This window comes from Podarcis tiliguerta, assembly GCF_965153285.1.
Source record: "Podarcis tiliguerta genome assembly, chromosome: 12".
Taxonomy (NCBI): Eukaryota; Metazoa; Chordata; class Lepidosauria; order Squamata; family Lacertidae; genus Podarcis; species Podarcis tiliguerta.
In genome coordinates this window covers 17229184-17244428 of record NC_139545.1, presented here as the reverse complement: position 1 = coordinate 17244428, position 15245 = coordinate 17229184, and the positions used below count along the sequence as shown (strand labels likewise).

The 15245-nt window shown below is 42.9% G+C and overlaps 1 long non-coding RNA gene across 3 annotated transcripts in view; it reads right to left on the bottom strand.

Moving 5' to 3' along the window:
• Nucleotides 1-15245, bottom strand: part of LOC310660502 — a 103667-nt gene that overhangs the window by 37292 nt on the left and 51130 nt on the right. Inside the window, exon 1 of one of the 3 annotated variants that reach the window (XR_014503448.1) lies at nt 3467-3731. The exons of the other annotated variants lie outside the window; for them this stretch is intronic. This is a non-coding gene — a long non-coding RNA (uncharacterized lncRNA). Of the gene's footprint in view, nt 1-3466; nt 3732-15245 lie in introns of those variants that run through there. 3 annotated transcript variants of the gene reach the window in all.

Genomic DNA, 15245 nt, shown 5'->3' with positions numbered 1-15245 from the left:
AATCCTTCTGTCAATGGAACACAAATATCGCTGATCCAGTGGGCAAACATTTCAGCAAGTGTGTCACAAACTAAGACCAGTGGTGCAACTCTGGCTCACACTGCAGGTTGTTTGCAAGCAGGAGCCAAGCATTGCCCTGGCACAAACTCCCAAACACATACCAGGATCCCATCCCATACATACATGAATCACAAAACAAAAGTTTCTTTTACAATTCTAAAATTACATTTTCTACTTTTCTGAAATTATACTGCAGCCCACACTATGGCATCCCTGCCATGCTCAAAACATTCTCTCACCCTTTCACTATTTTTGTTTAACATCCAGCCTAAACAAGAGTCCTAAAAAGGGTATTATTTTGCAACTTTGGGGTTGCTCCTCATACAGTCCTACCTTGGTTGTCGAATGCTTTGGTACTCATATGATTTTTAGAGTGTACAAATGTTTGCAAAAACTGGAGAATTGATGGGTATCCTTGTTCTGTTTGTTTAATCTCCTTCTGTTTCTGCTGCCTGGTTTTTATTTGAACATGGCAAAATGTTATGTGCTTGTATGTGAGTACTAAACAACATGTAAACAAAAACACACCTATCACTCAGAATTTTGTGGTGACCTTCTCCCAACTTAAAAAGGGTATATTAGAGGGTACGTAAAAATGAACATATTGGTGAAAATAGCACACAATAATTGCTTGTAAAAACATGTAAATATAGCATACAAAAATGTGCGTATTAAGAGAAACGCACAGTAAACTGCTGCCACGTTTTCCCCAAGGATATATCTATATACATATACATAACACACAAATAGGGAAGCTGAACACAACCAAAACTGACTGATTTGCCCACCCTTAGTTGTTGCCTGCTAATTCCTGGAAGAAATCTAGTTTTCCTAATCAGTATCTACAATGATAGGGACGCGGGTGGCGCTGTGGGTTAAAGCCTCAGTGCCTAGGGCTTGCTGATCGAAAGGTCGGCGGTTCGAATCCCCACGGCGGGGTGCGCTCCCGTTGCTCGGTCCCAGCGCCTGCCAACCTAGCAGTTCAAAAGCACCCTTAAGTGCAAGTAGATAAATAGGGACTGCTTACTAGCGGGAAGGTAAACGGCGTTCCGTGTGCGGCTCTGGCTCGCCAGAGCAGCGATGTCACGCTGGCCATGAGACCCGGAAGTGTCTCCGGACAGTGCTGGCCCCCGGCCTCTTGAGTGAGATGGGCGCACAACCCTAGAGTCTGTCAAGACTGGCCCGTACGGGCAGGGGTACCTTTACCTTTTATCTACAATGATGGACCTTTATTGGTGATAGATGGTTTAATCCAGCCTCCCCCAGCCTGGGGCCCTCCATACGGCCGGTGCCGATGAGAGTTGAAGTCCAAAACACCTGGCAGGCACTAGGGCTGGTGAAGGTTGATTTAATCTATCCCATGCCGGGTGTTCAATGCTGCCCGGAATACGCACACCTTTTACAAACAGAGGAAGAAGTGTCATAACTTCAGGGAGATGTAAATTGCCCCCCCGGAGCAAATTGTCCAGCTCAGCGGAATGACTCTTGTAAACGCGTCTTTGCATAATCAACGGCTGTGGAACTGCTCAAAAGAGAAAGCACGGCAGATGTATTTGCACGATGAATCGTGAAGGAAAGTTATATAATGCGGTTCCCCTTCGCTGTTCATTATATAAACACATCTGTCATGCTCCCTTTGTATCCCAGCGTTGATGTGTGCTTCGCTCCCCCCAGTCTGATCACCTGGGAAGATGAAGGCAGATCACACACAAACATTGCATGAAAGGGGATAGCTTGGCTGAGAAGAATTACGATGAATAATCTAGCGGCGTTTTGTACAAAGAGGTGTGAATTAAAGCTCTAGCAGAGCAATCCCATACATGTTTGGACAAAAGACAGCCCCCTGGAGCACAGTGAGGCTTGCTCAGAGGTAAGTGTACATAATATTGCGCAGCAAGTCCCTGCTTTGTGTTGCTCTCTCTCTCTCTCTCTCTCTCTCTCTCTCTCTCTCTCTGTGTGTGTGTGTGTGTGTAAGAAATGCAGTATCAGCTCCCCACTTTCTCTCTCTCTTTTATTTGACCTCCAAGTCCTTGCTCCTGCACACATTTATCACTGTTGGCACAAAGGGAAGCCACATTCAGCTGCAGACGTATTCAGAAGACCTTCAGGGACTGGAGAAACTGGGGGGGGGGGGGGGGCTTAACCAGCATAATGATGTGCTACTGTATTGATCACCCCAGCACTTCCCACAATGAGACTCGACTGCATTGCCAAGGCCTGTTTCAGAGGCTCAGACCAACCCCTTGATTAAGACAGAGTATTTTGGTGAATACCTTTGATCGGGGGGAGTGCAGGATAAGCATTGAGTTGCCACGTGGACAGTTTCTGAAGTGTTTCTGTATGGCAGCGTCCACAACCATTTCAGAGTGTTACGGAAATTAAATATTTTCCGTAAATTAAATATTACAAATATTATGCCTGAATGTATCCTTTCAACTTGACAGCTCAGGGAAGTTACCTAGCTTTAAAAATAATATAAAATCATCTCCTTTCCCAGTTCCCTCCATTCCAAAGCTATTTTCCTCTTGAAAAGGACTCCAGAAAGTTCCCAGAGGTGACAATTGCTGGGCTCATTGTTAGCCAAGTGAAGCCAAAACTCATCACCGGACTCGCCTCAGGCTCCAGACATGCAAAGGAACTTCTATTGTACTTTTGGGTGGTGGGTACTTAAGACATATTTGTCTATGCTAATCTTATGCCTGAGTCTTGCCCTGCCATGTCTTCTTATGCTAATCTTGTACCAAGGGCTTGTCTGGACATGTTTGCCAAGGTTAACCCCTCCCCTTTTGTGACATGTCATGATGTAGCAATGATGCTGTATGAACTGTATTCTGGGATATGGTGGGAAAGTTTTAAAAGTCTTTGTCACCCCATCCTCGGGGTTCAAATTTGCTCTTTGAACCTATTGCGCAATAAACTTTGGTCTACAGCTATTTGCTCTGGTTGGCTGGAATCCTTCCTTTATTCCGCAGGGACCCACGGGCTCTGCCCGATGAGTTGGGTGACTGAGCAGCCTCGCACCTAGATTTTACCATAACAAGAGCTAGAGGTGACATATTAGTTTTAGCAGAGACACTGCCTGTGCTCCCCTGAACTGGTCCCAAAGTTTCAGGAACAGCCTGATTTTCTTCAAACTGATTTGGAGGAGACTCACGTTGCTTCAGACTACTCCTGAATCTTTTCAAACCAGACTTCTTCAGTTCAGGATTTGACCGAAGAGAATTAAGTTGCGATTTTAGTTTTCGCTTCATTAAGGCAGCCTTCCCCTGCCAAGGTCCTTTGGGGTTTGTTGGACAACAGCTCCCATCCCAGCAGACTCACACTGTAGTACTAACTGAAGATGCCGGACCATTTTCAAGGGAAGCCTCATGTAAAACACATTTCCATAACCCAAACATGAGTTTACCTGAGCATGAGTCCCTGTGGCTAGGCTGTCTCCACCTGCGACCAGCAAAACCAGATGACCTTCCTCCAAGGGCCTTCTGGCAGTTCCCTCACAGGGAACCAGGCAGAGGGCCTTCTGGGTAGTGGCGCCCGCCCTGTGGAACGCCCTCCCATCAGATGTCAAGGAAATAAACAACTACAGTCATACCTCGGGTTACAGACGCTTCAGGTTGCGTTTTTTTGGGTTACGGACCCGCAGCAACCCAGAAGTACCGGAACGGGTTACTTTCGGGTTTCGCGGATGTGCAGAAGTCCTAAAACGCACAGATGCGCCACTGTGGGTTGCGAACGTGCATCCCGCACGGATCACGTTCACAACCTGAGTGTCCACTGTATCTGACTTTTAGAAGACATCTGAAGGCAGCCCTGTTTAGGGAAGTTTTTAGTGTTTGATGTTTTAGTATGTTCTGATATATGCTGTGAGCCACCCTGATGGGTGGGGTATAAATAATAAAGTTGTTGTTGTTGCTTATAATGAAAACGAAAGCCTAATCAAACAACTTCTTTTTTTCAGATTTCCTGTCCATGGCTCTATTTATGAGGGCCATTCTGAATTTCATGTACAATCTTAGAAATGGGGAAAGAAATTCGTTGCATTTATATCTCATTCACTGACCAACCACCTCAAGTTGGTATATATGCCATTACTCCTCACAGTATTCTCACAGCAGCCCTGTGAAGTAGGGTAACCTTGAGACCATAGGGACTGGCTCATTGAGCCTCACAGCTGAATAATAATAATAATAATAATAATTTTTATTTATACCCCGCCCTCCCCAGCCAAGGCCGGGCTCAGGGCGGCTTACAAGCAATAATAAAAACAAGTTGAATGATTACAACTTAAAAACAAGATTAAAATACAACATTAAAATATTGAAACATTAAAATATTAAAATGTAGCCTCATCGCAGGAGGACAAGGAAAAGAAAAAAGAAAGAGAGGGAGGGAATCAAATTGGCTCCAAGCCAAAGGCCAGGCGGAACAACTCTGTCTTACAGGCCCTGCGGAAAGAAATCAGATCCTGCAGGGCCCTGGTCTCATGAGGCAGAGTGTTCCACCAGGCCGGAGCCAGTGTTGAAAAGGCCCTGGCTCTGGTTGAAGCTAATCTAACTTCCTTAGGGCCCGGGACCACTATTTATGGACCTTGAGGCTCTCCGTGGGGCATACCATGATTTTAATTAAGGATTTTAATTTGGCCCTTGCCACAGACACTCTGCCCATTATGCCACCTTGGTTGGCAAAGCTTTCAAGCGAGGTAATTTTCTCTCTCTCTCTTTCAGTTTACTCTTCTTTTAGTGCTTTTAGTCTTGACACTCACGGGTAGAGCAGCCCGCTGATAATTTGCTTCATTGCTGAGAAAATGTTTGGGTGTGCAGCCTAAAATTTGTTGCAAACGCTGATTTTGTACACGCGCACCTCTGTGTTAAATGCCAGCTGCATGTGGGCCACAGTTTGATTTGCGAGCCGGCATGATGCGTGGCTGGATCTTGTTGTGAAATTGCTACAGTGCATATTTTATGCCCAAAGAATAAGGAAATAGCAGTGCAAGCTGAGCAGCTGAGAAACGCCCCTTATCTTCAGAAAGTCACTGCCATGCTGATATGAGGCCACTAAAAAGGAAAAGGAAATTTAAAAGTTCAGAATTTGATGGAGGTTTTTATTCTCTGCTTTCAGATGTTCTTAATGGTTTGAAACGTGTTCCTTTTCTTTTAGCTGCATTTTAGTGGGTTTTTTTATTTTACTACTTTATTGTTTGCTGCCCTGGGCGCCTTTGGAAAGAAAGGGTGGGAGAGAAATCAAATAAATAAATACCGCTTTTCCTTTGGAGGCTGTTTCTGCACAGTTTGTATCTGCAGTAGCCAGAATTCCAAACCAAAGCCAGCGCTGAATTAAGCACAAAAACCAAGCCACTTCTCGGACAAATACAGCCAAGTATTCCCTGTATGAACTCATGCTAACCTCGGACAATCAGGCAGTGTTTCAGCCTTGCTGGCAGTAGGCAGTCAGAATTTAGATTATGAAAGATATTCACTGTCTCTCTCTCTCTCTTCCCTCCCTCCTCCGTGCCCCAGCTAAGTTCCAAGTCCTTTCATGGCCCTCTCTGTTTTCCCCTTCCAACAGGGCAGCATTATGGACGCTAGTATACAAATCTACTTCAACAGTGGCACCAGTATGATCCAATTCGACCGCAGAGGGATGATCAGCTAATGGAAGCCTACACAATCGGCTTTAATTAAATAACCGAAGCATACTTCTCGTTTAGGCTGGTGCAGTGGCAAAACATTCGCGCTCTTCAAAAGAACCTTGCCCGTGCCAAGCAGATTAAGTTACTTTTGAAAGCATTTCGCCTCCTGTCCTAGCCAACTGAGAAGGGGTGGGGGGTGGAGAGGACATTGGCCACAACTGCTCACCGATTCCATCAGTAATTATGGAAATGCCAGTGAGGAGCCGTGAAAAGCTTTTTGGCCTTGCACCATAAAGCTTTAGCCCGGCTATTTTCATGTGTCTCTCTCTAGTTAGCAGCTAATAGCTGCACCAAGATACTAATCCAAAGCTAAGGGAAATGAATGGAGAATCTATCAGTTCATTTTTATTTGTATTCAGCTTTGATCGTGTGACAAATTATTTGAAAACAATAATGAGCAAGGGCAGCCACTTGCAGAAATGAAAATAGGTTATATGGTGTTTTATAGAAAGGTAAAGGGACCCCTGACCATTAGGTCCAGTCGTGACCGACTCTGGGGTTGCAGCGCTCATCTTGCTTTATTGGCCAAGGGAGCTGGCGTTTGTCCGCAGACAGCTTCGGGTCATGTGGCCAGCATGACTAAGCCGCTTCTGGCGAACCAGAGCAGCACACGGAAACACCGTTTACCTTCCCGCCTGGAGCGGTACCTATTTATCTACTTGCACTTCGACGTGCTTTCGAACTGCTAGGTTGGCAGGAGCTGGGACTGAGCAACGGGAGCTCACCCCATGGCGGGGATTCGAACCACCGACCTTCTGATCAGCAAGTCCTAGGCTCTGTGGTTTAACCCACAGCGCCATCCGCGTCCTGGTGTTAATATATTAATATATATATATATTAAAAACACCATTTTGATTATATTAAAACTACAGTGGTACCTCGGGTAATAGACATTTCAGGTTACAGACTCTGCTAACCCAGAAATAGTACCTTGGGTTAAGAACTTTGCTTCAGGACGAGAACAGAAATCGCGTGGCGGCAGCGGGAGGCCCCATTAGCTAAAGTGGTACCTCAGGTTAAGAACAGTTTCAGGTTAAGAACAGACCTCCAGAACGAATTAAGTTCTTAACCCGAGGTACCACTGTATACAGAATCCAGTTTCTAGTGGAAAGCATGAACAGGCGAAGGAGTCATCTCCTGCCTGCTTCCCCACACCTCCGGTTACAACCCAGTCCTGACAGACAGGTTGACCACTTTTGTATCTAGTTTGCTCGTTTATATAGATATAAACAAAGATATACTGTGCGTACACATACATATGCACACATATACAATATTTGCCATTCCGTGTAACATCACCAGATGGCAGTGTGGAATTCAAATCATTCTTTACTATTTGGATTAGTTTGTAACAATGCATAATCTATCCTCATATTACCAGGCTCAGGCTGGCCAATTCTGCACTTCCCCCTGTTAAATATAGGTTGTTGGGTGTACAACAGTGCTGGTTACTGGAGGTCGATAAACAGGTTTTTTTGTGGGCTTTGATTACACAGGAACTTCTGACATCAGTTAGGAACAATGGATATAGAAAGCTGCCTGATACAGATTCCATCTAGCCTAGTAATGTCAACACTGGCTGGCAGCAGCTCCCCAGTGTTTCAGGCAAAGGTGTCTCCCAATCCTATGCAACAATGCCATGGACTGAACCTGAGACCTTTTGCATGCAAAATATGCAGTCTACCTTCTGGGTACCAGTGGCTTCGGAATATGGAATTTCAAACCTTCCATGTAGCTTCACAATTACATATCTATTTGGAGATACACTCTAACGAGCAATACTGAGCTTAATCTGAACACAGCAATGGAGAAATTTCTGAAACAACAATGGGATATCATCTCCACCCAAGGCATGATGGAGAACAACAACAACTGGGAAAAGATAGACATAACATTTTACAAGGCCAGGAATAAACACCACGGACAGGATAATTGCCACACACAGGAAGAACAAGGATATAGTTTGAGTGCCTGACTTGTAGATTTATAAATCATTTAATCTGTCAACACGAATAGAAGTTATTAATATTGCAGTTGTTGTATAAGGGATTGTTATTTTGACCGGGATGTAATGGAAATTAATAAGATTTTGGAACGCATAAATGAAGAAAATCATCAAACCATCAATTCTAGCACATGGGAGTCCACCTAAATTATATAATTTGGTGTTTGAACAATTGGTATTAGTAATTGTATTCTAATTTGATATTGTTTTAATGAGGCTATCATTGGATTGAAATGGAAAATTAATAAAAATTATTATTTAAAAAGTACCAAGCTTAATCTGAATTTGTATCGATTGATGGATGAAATTTACTTGTACTGAAATTGATGTTGTAAATCAAATAGAGGAATGGCATACTATTTTGAAAATGGAAGAAGAAGATGAAGATTCATAATTACCGTATGTAGGTTACTGGAGCAGTGTGGGATGCAGCCAGTTAATGCATGAATTGGGCAAAAACTCAGCCTCTCCAGTGAGGCAGGAATGGGGCACTGTCGCCCTTCAGATGCTACTGAACTCCAACTTCCATCATCCCCGATCATCATTCCAACTCCCTAATGGGAGTTTGAGTTGAAAAACATCTCAAGGTCATTCCTCATTTAGACCGTGTTCACTCTGCTAAGGCCTTGGTTACGATTATGTGTGCACATACTCCAAATGTCCTATTAACTGGTATCTGCCCATGGTCAACCAGTTTCCACCGAATTTTGTCTTTTGGAGAGATTCTAGGGAGCCCTTTTTAAATGGTGTTAGTACGAATTCCGAAATTTGCCGTTCTTTAGGTTTCAGCCCCATTCTAAATTCAAGCTGGATACTGAAAAGCTGGGTTTTAGCGCTGCATCGCAGTGGTTTGACTTCACCCCCAGAGGTGCACTCCATTGTTTCCAGAGACAATTGTCTAAACTGTTTAAGTTATTACTGGAATGGGAAACAAAAGATGAGCTGGCAAAATCATCAATGATTCACTGGGCAAGAGATGTAAGACAAAATATAGAATTTGACCTTTGGGAGAAATTATGGAAGAAGGACTTAACATTTACTGTGTGTTACACACTGAAAAGGGAAATTACATGAAAATGATATATTGATAGTACTTAACTCCGAGTAAATTAGTGAAAATGTACAAATCTGAATCAGGTATGTGCTGCAAATGTAAAGAAGTAGAAGGGATGTTCTATCCCAGGCATAGGCAAACTCGGCCCTCCAGCTGTTTTGGGACTACAACTCCCATCATATCTAGCTATCAGGACCAGTGGTCAGGGATGATGGGAGTTGTAGTCCCAAAACATCTGGAGGGTCGAGCTTGCCTATGCCTGTTCTGTCCTATGTGGTGGTCATGCAGAATAGTTAAGGATTATTGGGGAATGATTTACAATGAGATGGAAAAGTTGTTTAAAAGAACATCCCCTCCCACCCCAAAAAACAACAACAACCAACCAGAGGTTTTCCTTTTAGGAATGGTGCAGATGGAGGTTCCCAGGAGTCAGAACAAACTTTTTTGTGTATGCAACTACAGCAGTTCAGATTTTGTTAGCCCAAAAATGAAGGGTGGGAAAGGTCCCAGAGGAGAAGCAATGGCATTTTAAAATGATGGAATATGTAGAGTTACCAGGTCTAATCAGCAGAAAAAGAAAACAAGATGATCGAGTTTATAAACAGGAATGGATTTTTTTTTATTTATTTTTTTGGTGGAATGTCTGGAAAACAGTTGCAAACAAGTGAAAACGCTAGCAGGATTAAGGTAAATTCAACAGTGTAATTCAAGTCGAGATAATATGAAATTGGAGGGGGAAATAAATGGCTGAAATAGAATATGCAGCAATAATGGGAAAATTAAAAGAACCACGGAAGGAGGAGGAGGAAAGTCAATGAATGTATTGTTTTACAGTGGTACCTTGGGTTACAGACACTTCAGGTTACAGACACTTCAGGTTACAGACTCCACTAACACAGAAATAGTACCTCAGGTTAAGAACTTTGCTTCAGGAGAACAGAAATCGTGCGGCGGCAGTGGGAAGCCCCATTAGCTAAAGTGATGCTTCAGGTTAAGAACAGTTTCAGGTTAAGAACGGACCTCCAGAATGAATTAAGTTCTTAACCCGAGGTACCACTGTACTGGTAGACATTTAACTGTGGGAAATGTACAATGGAAAACTTTATTTTTTTTAAGAGAGATGGATGCCAACAATATGGTCTGAGTTCTTGACCAGGAGATAGGGAAATGACCTGTCCTGGACGAGCTTGGAAGGAGCAGGTCTACAATTTGGGACTAACTCCTGGATCCGACTTTGTCAATGTGGGCTCAGGTGGCTTTTGTGACAATGAGTGCCTATTTTCAGCTACAGCTGCTCCGCCAACTCCTGCCTCTTTTGGACAGGGATGACTTGGCCGTGGCACTCCATGCTCTGGCAATTTCCAGAACGGATGATTGCAACATGCTGTGCGTGGGGCTGCCGCTATCGATGACTCAGAAACTTCAGCTGGTCTAAAAATGCAGCACCCAGATTACCGGCTGGGGTTCCATTCACAAACCGCTTAACTTCTGTTTTCAAACAAGTGCACTTGTGAAATGCTCATTCCAGACACAATTCAATTTGCTCAACAGAGTGTTAAAAGCCCTTGTTGTTGTTTAGTCGTGTCTGACTCTTCGTGACCCCATGGACCAGAGCACGCCAGGCACTCCTGTCTTCCACTGCCTCCCGCAGTTTGGTCAAACTCATGCTGGTAGCTTTGAGAACACTGTCCAACCATCTCATCCTCTGTCGTCCCCTTCTCCTTGTGCCCTCCATCTTTCCCAACATCAGTGTCTTTTCCAGGGAGTCTTCTCTTCTCATGAGATGGCCAAAGTTTTGGAGCCTCAGCTTCACGATCTGTCCTTACAGTGAGCACTCGGGGCTGATTTCCTTCAGAATGGAGAGGTTTGATCTTCTTGCAGTCCATGGGACTCTCAAGAGTCTCCTCCAGCACCATAATTCAAAAGCATCAATTCTTCGGTGATCAGCCTTCTTTATGGTCCAGCTCTCACTTCCATACATCACTAAAAGCCCTAAACAGCCAAAATATCAGAAACACCGCCTGCTTCCTTTAAAGACCCTCTGAAGATTTGCACCTACCTTGGGTCAGATAATAAAGGAAATAAATAATGAGAATTATCTGAAAGTTAACTTTGGAGCAAGTCTTGATTCTACTACATATACATGTTGTGTTTTTTTAAAAAAACCCTCCACAGTGTGCCATTTTCCTTCCCCCAAAATCTTTCATGTAACTGCCTATTAAGATAAGGAATGCTACTGAAAGTGTCCGAGTTTGCAGCGCTGGGGGGGGGGGGCAGCGGCTTCGGAAATATGCAAAAGTGAGTGGGCGGAGGCGGAAACTTTGATCCCTGGTGTGTGAATAAGGCTGTTAGAAGGACACAAGAGTGGCTTTATTTTCATCTGTGAAATACTGACGGGGGTGTGTTTGCCTGATGGAATTTGAATTCCACATCGCAGGCCGCTGTGAATCACGGTACAATGCCTGGGTTTCCTGTAATCTTATCATCTCTCGTGGCTCGACACTTCTACTCCACTCAAATGCCTGGAACAGTGTTTTTTTTAATCCCTGAGTGCTGGGGGGAAATGACAGTGACCCTCTTTAAGAGGTCAAGCAACATTCCTCCAGTAGCAAACTCCTACTTTGGTGGCACGGTCGGGTACATATTTACCGTATTTTTTGCTCTATAAGACTCACTTTTCCCCTCCTAAAAAGTAAGGGGAAATGTGTGTGCGTCTTATGGAGCGAATGCAGGCTGCGCAGCTATCACGGAAGCCAGAATAGCAAGAGGGATTGTAATCCTCTTGCTGTTCTGGCTTCTGAGATTCAGAATATTTTTTTTCTTGTTTTCCTCCTCCAAAAATTAGGTGCTTCTTGTGGTCTGGTGCGTCTTATAGAGCGAAAAATACGGCATTTATGTTTCCTTGTCCTTCTTTCCTGCATTAAAACCATTTTGCATAGGTAGATTTGAAGTTACTAAGGGCGGGGGGAGAGAAGCTGCTCCCTAGGGCTGCCCAGGTATATGTCCTTGTTTAGATTCCTTAAATTACAAAGAGGCACTGCTTTCAATGGTGTTTCAAGGCATCTACATGAGGCTGCCCCACTTCCATGTCAACCAGATGTGAATAGAATGTTATTTCAACATGGGTGGTGAGATGGCAAGCTACGTAGTATGTTAAAAATTATTTTTTATTTTTTACCAACAACCAAAACACAACAGTGAAACCCCCCCAGGCAGCTGATACATTGCGTATACATAATTAATAATAACATATTCAATTCAACCAGATGTGCAATTCTATATACGTTAACACTCCTCCATCCACAAGCTTTATTTATCTTTTAACATTTAAAGTGCCCCAAATTGTTCAAACCTACCCAAATAATTCAATATCTTCTCAAACCAATCCTCCTCTTTCTCACTGACCTTAAACCCTTTCATTTTGTGTATCTTCACAGTTAGATATTCTAAAATTATAATATTATTCAGTTTTTTCCTCCATTGGTTCACCCCTAGCTCTTCTGCATTTTCCCAATTACTTGCTATAACATGTCTGGCTGCAGTTACCATCAATTTTACCCATTTACAATCCTCTTTTGTTTTTAACTTGGTGCTACTCAGACTAATAAGAACCATTAATTTAGATATTCCCACCTTCCTACCCACAATTCTCGATATTTATATACCAATCTGTTTCCAAAATTCATTAACTAATGGACAATCCAGCAATCTACGTAGCAGAAGTTGTTGAAGTTATTTATGTATGTAACAGCAGCAGCTAGGATTCTGTATGCGCAGAAATGGAAGAAATAAGACGTTCCGACCAAATATACTATGCAGAACTGGCAAAATTAAGAGAACCTACTGATGAGTGTTTTGTGGGAAAATGGGTGCCTTTTTCAGTCTGTTTAAAGACATAGTAGGATGAACTCGCGAGCTATGAGCAACAGAAGTAATCAGATTATAATTTTGTGGTTATGATTTAATAGATAGAAGATAGGGGGCAGCGGAAAGGAACAAGCAACAACTCCATGGAAAATGGGGTAGGAAGCTGATAAAAATAAGAGAAAATAAGATGAAATTGTCTTTTGATGGTATATGCGGAAGCTTAACAAAAACTAATTGGAAATGGCAACTTACTCTAGGGGACATGGGACAGAAATTAACTCAGTTCTCCACACTTTCACATGGATTTGCATTTTTTCTGATTTCACAAAAATCCATCCGCATTTTAGTGCATGTTTCCCCAATACACATATTTAATTGCAATTTTGCCTAAAGTACACATTTTTGCAAGCAGTTCTGCATAATACAATGCATCTTTCTTGGCTGTTTTCGTTAATATGTGCATTTCTATGCACCTTAATGTATAGCTTTTTGTATCCATCATTTGGCTGGAAAACTACATCACAAAAATTTGGAGAAATACAAATTTCTAGGGGATAGCTGTGTTTTGGTTTGCCTAGAGAATTGCAAAACTAAACCAAAATTCTTGCCTATCCCTGCCATCAATATGTCATTGCCATGCCTTGCCCTGCAATATCTCTGTCTCTCTCTGCCTAATGGAAGGATCAACTGGGCCCTGGCTGATTTTAACAAATACCAAACATTAAATTAGGATTTTTCAATACCTAAGCGAGCATTATCATATTCGTGACCAATTCACAGAATCATAGAGTTGGAAGGAATCCCACGAGTCATTTGGTTCAACCCTCTGAGATGCAGGAATCTCATCTAAAGCATCCATGACAGATGGCCATCCAACCTCTGTTTAAAAACCTCCAAGGAAGAAGACCTCACCACTTCTTGTGGGAGTCTGTTCCACTGTCGAACAGCTCTTACTGTCCGAAAGTTCTTCCCGATGTTTATTCGGAATCTCCTATCTGGTAACTTGACTCCATTGGTTCGAGTCCTACCTTCCAGAGCAGGAGAAAAACAAGCTTGCTCCATCTTCCATGCGACAAACCTTTAGATATTTTAAAGAGGGCCATCTATCTCCTCTTTTCCATGTTTCATTTATTTCCATTTTCCATCTTTTAACTATAAACTCAGCTGCATTTAAAGCTTGTCTAGGTTATAGCTATGTCCCGTCTACAAAGAAAGTTAACCAGATAAGCTAGAAGCAATGGAATTCATAAGACTTAAGTAGCCACAAATAGGTGTTTGACTTCACCACTGAGGTAGGTCCCAGCAAGGTCTGCCTGGCGACATTTGTTGACATCTTTTTGGCTCCAGGTAAGGACTTACCTATTTCCCTAGGATTTTAATAGACTGGTGTTGTTTTGCTACTAGCCTTCTGCCAGAGCTTCCTGTGGCTGTTGCAGGGTTTGTTTTGTTTTGTTTTGATGGTATAATGTATTTATATTTATGTTTTTAATGTGTTGTGAGTTGCTTAGAGACCTTCAAGTAAGAAGTGACTAACAAGTGCAAATGATGATGGGTTGCTTGGAGACCGTCAGATAACAAATGGCTAACAAATCTAGAATAATGATAGATTTTAAGTCGGGCTGAGCCAAATCTTCCCACTGAAAGTTTCTCATTTGATAAGGCAGATGTTTTTATCAAGAAACTCAGCAGTCTGCAAAACAGAAACCCAACACAGACCTGCTGGGAGACTGAGAGCCCTGCCCTGCCTCTCTCCATCTGGCTTGGGCGGGACAGAGATGGCTCCTTTTTAAAATTGTTTTTATTTTTTTATCTATGTCATTTTAAATTGTTATTGATATTAATGTTGTATTTTTAGATGTTATGATTTATGTGGAAATTGTTATCCATTTGGTTGTGTACATTTTGATGTGCTTTATTTATTGTTTATGACTTTTGTTATGTTGGTAATTATGTAAATCTTGTCATGTTGGAAGCCACCTTGAGCATTTTCTAACTATGGGAAGGCCTTCTGCCTGGTTCCCTGTAACTCGGCTTCTCGCAGTGAGGGAACCGCCAGAAGGCCCTCTGAGCTGGACCTCAGTGTCCGGGTAGAACGATGGGGGTGGAGATGCTCCTTCAGATATACATGATGATGAAATGATGACTTTTAGGCATGTCAGGGATGGGAAATTAAGCTGCTCATCTTGGATGCGGTGAAGTCCTCGAGTTAGTTCTAAAGAGACAAGCTCAAGGAAGCTGCTCGGCCACTTTCAAATTCCCATCTACCCATAACTATTTGTCCTGCTTTTGAAACTCTTGTCAGGAAACATCTGGGATGAAAGAAATCATGTGGGATAGGCAGGAGAGATACTGCGCCAGGACAAAGGCTTTGCAATACACATTCTGCAGAATCTGGGGTGCTGAAAGTCTTTTGAAATTTTGAGAGGCAGCAGCACAAGCTGTGCTGTGCTGTGCATCAGATGCAGGTACAATTCTCGTAAGGGATGCAGGTGGCACTGTGGTCTAAACCACTGAGCCTCTTGGGCTTGGCTTGCTGATTGTAAGGATAGCAATTCGAATCCACATGATGG